Genomic DNA, 4,390 nt, shown 5'->3' on the forward strand with positions numbered 1-4,390 from the left:
TGGCTCCTCTCACCAAGTCAAAAAGCCTAAAACGCTAAATCCTTCACTTTCGATCATAAACACTAGTAACTGTCTCATTCCATGTTTAAAATATTTGATTTGTCATCTTATTTTTGTAGTATTATATATACACCACTCGTTTATCAGATTCAGATCATATATGGCTGTTTTTATTAATTACGTATATAACTCAAAAATCTTTTACATGTTTGCTCTTAAATCTTTTTCAGCAAACTAGATTTTTAGAACGTACTTAGACCATCATTACCAGTGAGTACTCATGTGAGTACTTTATAAATATTATTTTAATGTTTTTGTAGAAAATGATTTATTGAACAAATAAATATATTATAAAATAAGAATTTAACCAATAATATAATGCCAAGTGTTATATGAGTTACTCAGCTAGGTTCTCAAATTGCTCTAGCTAGTATCGATTCTAACTCTCTTTCCTCTTTTTTTATTACTTTTTAATTTTTTAATCTATTAGTATCTTGAGAGTAACTGCCAGTATTGATGCTCTAATCCCTATAGAATAACATTGAGTTGGTAGATTTGAATTCTTCATTTTTTGTTTTACTCTATTTTTTTTTGTACTATTAATTGGCTAAAAACAAATTTTAGTATTACTGGACCAGCTTTGGATAAGAACTTGGTGTTTCACACATACGATCTCATAAAATATATAACTTAAGTCTAAATATTTAATAAATATTAGTTTAATTAGATTATGAAATACGTTAAAAATAAGACATTTATTTCAACAATATAAATACGTAAAAATATATTAAGAAAAAATATTAACATTTATTTCCAAACTACTCATATTACAAAATAAAATTATTTACATAGTTACCTTTCATTCATCTATATATATAAAGTTAACTTTGCTCACTTCTCCTTCCTCCACATCATCATCCACTAAATCAATTTTTTTTTTGCATAAAAAATACTATTTTTTAATATTCATTCACTGCATATTTATTATTTATAATTTTTTTTTGTCAATACTTATAATTAATAATAGTAAAAAACTAAATAAAAAATGAATTAACTAAAATTAATTAAATTTTAAAATAGTATAAACAATAATATAATTTTTAGTAAATAATAAAAATAATAACTATCTAAAAATGAATTAAGTAAAATTAATGAAAATTTTAAAATAGTAAAAATAATACTATAAATTTGTTTTAGTAATAATTTTATTATTAACATTATAACCAAAAAAATGATTATATTTCAAAATTTAGAATGGGTTAATAAGTTTTACAATGTAAATAAGATTTTAATGCATGGTGGAGTAAAAAAACAAGTTATGTAATTGTATTTATAAAATTTAAACATGAAAATAAAATTGAAGTGAAACATTAGTTTCTAAGAAACTTATACCATAAAGATTTATTATTAAATTTTACTTATAAGAAAGAAAAGATTAATTACTTAACTTAACTTAACTTAAAAATTTTGATCTAAAACAAAGACACTGTAAGGAGCACACTTTTTTTTGGGAAAATTATGAAATTTTTTTTTGAAAAAATGATATGTAACCCGTTACAAAAAGTAGCATGTGATTTGTGTAGCATATCTCATAAGGTATATTATCAACAGGAGGTACAATTTTATAACATGATATAAAACATATATTACATATATATATATATATATATTATATATATGCTTTTAATCCAAAATATTGGCAAAAACAACATATTTAAAGTACATAATGTTTTTTTTGAAAAGGCGAAGCTGGGGTTGCATCACAAAATTAACATTTGCAAATAACATATGAGATTTTAGAAAAAAATATGAAACTTGGATTAGTGAATAGATATTTATTGTGGGGATTAAACATTTCATCATTTAAGCATTCTTGACTTAGTCGGAAATTCTATTATCATAATTCTATTAAACATTTCATCATAATGCATTTGGACAATCTCATTATAGCGACATAGCACTAAAACTGTTCATAAAATTTTGTATATTCGCATTTAATGTAGGATATCGATATGTTTAAATGGTCTCTATAATTAGGTCAACGATCGATATTGACGTTAGAACTTTTTTTTTTTTTTTTTTGAAAAAGATGACGTTAGAACTTTTAAAATTATGTTTTCATGGGATATGAATATGGAATGAACTCTTTTAAAGATAAAAGGTCAGAAGCTTGTCGATAATATTATTACGATACTAGACAATATATGTTATATATAGATTAGTAAAATAATTACGGCATTTATATAGATTTATCTTTTAATCTTTAAATTATATTCATACTCAATGATTCTTATTGATAAAAATTTTAACTAAAATCCCACGTAAAATCGCAAATAGATATAACAAAGAAATATTATCTTCAAAATTATATATGTTGTATATATTTATACTCTAAAGGTGGAATGATTTTTGAGCTCAATAATTTCTATTGATAAGAAATAATTAAAATTAAAATTCCGCGCGTGCATGTACAAATTCTAGTTAAATATAAAATTATTTTAAAAAGTGTTCCCTTAAATACTATCAAAATATTCCGGGTCGGCTACGATACAAATTTTTTTTGAGAAACAAAACAGTATCTTTGATATTGTATGCCAAATTGTATAATAACAAGTGTTTAATCTTTGATAATATATAAATTAACTACTTTTAACAACAATTATCTGTAATATGAAATATAATATTTAGTTCTAAATTGTTGTATATTTGCTAAATTAATGTCAAATTAATAATTTAGGATGTCTGTTAGTAATATCTTACGAAAAAACAGTATTTAAAAAAGCATGCTAGGTGGTGTCTAGACACTCTAAATCGAACACTGAGAGAAGGCACGAAACTATCTCTTATATAATAAAACGGAACTATATAACTTTTTTTTGTAAACTATATAATTTTTGTAAGTTGGTTACAAAATATGTTATAGATTAAATATAGGTTGGTTACAAAAAAAATTATATCCCAAAAAATCTTCTTAGAATATTCTAATGATTTATACAATTTCCAAAGTAAAAATTTTAGTATTCTATGTATCGTTACAAAATATATACTGTTAGACATTAAAACAAATAAAATCTTGACAATTTATTACACTTAATCATGATTTCTGAGATTTTATTGTGAAGTTAAAAATAAAATATTACCTAAGTACGGGTCAACGTAAAACACTTTCACCAAATATATTCAAAAATTAAAATAAAAACAAATAACAAACTTAACCATTTCTCATATATAAAATTTCAAAACTAACAATATAAAACTTACAAAATATGTGTTTTTTTTAAAGCATATGATTTTATTGCATAATGTTTTATCCAAAAAAAACTTTTAAAAATAATTATATAAATTATATTTTATTCTAAAATTATAATTATACTAAATAAAAGTAGGAGCTATAAGCTTCTAAGGCTGTCTACCTAAACTTTAAAACAACCAATAGGGATTCGACATGTCACTAATTAACATTTTTAAAAATTTGCAGAATTTTATATATTAAGAATTATTTTAAACAACATATCAGGATTTGACATGTCATTCATTAACATTTTCTAAATTTCCAGAATTTTTTAGAAAAAGAAAAAATTTTGTAACATCTGCGAACCAATTTTTATGGTTTTGGTGTGGGTGTCGATCGACACCCTTGGTGTATCGATCGACACCATGATTTCCGGTTTGGTCCAGTTTGTTTTAATTGCTGTTTGGTTCGGTTTAGTTCAATTAAAATCCCTAAATCGTAATTATAAGTGTCTAAGACGAATTAAGGGTTTTGGGGAAGTCTCTTTTGGTCGCCGTTAAGTGAGAAAGAAGAGAGAAAGAAGAGAGAAAACGTTCTTTGATTCCTTCTGGGCTTGTTCTTGGTGATTTGGGAGAGATCTGAGGCTGAGGAAGTGATAGCTGTTGCTGGGAATGAAGGAGACACTACAAGAAAACACGCGATTTGCGATGGCAAGATTTGTCACTCTTCCCTCGCAAACTGGTGTTAGCGAGGGATTTGCGAGGATCGTCAATTTCTCGCTAATCGTGTGTCGCAAATTAATACACGTAGCACTTCCCTCGCAAAATTTGCGACGAATATACGTCCGTCGCAAAACACTTGCAAATTGCGATGAAAAACATTCTTCGCATTTCTCTTGCAATAAATGTCCGTCGCAAAGCACTCGTAAATTGCGATGAACAACATTCCTCGCTTTCCTCTTGCAAAATATGTTCGACGTAAATCCCTCGCAGATTTGCTAGATTTTTGCGACGTTGTTTCCGTCACAAAGTTTTAATAAGATTATAAACCCAGATATGTGTTTCGTCGCAAAATCCGTAGCAAATTAGTAATCATCGCAGATCCGTAGCATAAATTTGCTACGGAATTAAGAATTTTTTTCATTTTGATATTTATATT

This window comes from Camelina sativa, chromosome 2 (assembly GCF_000633955.1).
Source record: "Camelina sativa cultivar DH55 chromosome 2, Cs, whole genome shotgun sequence".
NCBI lineage: Eukaryota > Viridiplantae > Streptophyta > Magnoliopsida > Brassicales > Brassicaceae > Camelina > Camelina sativa.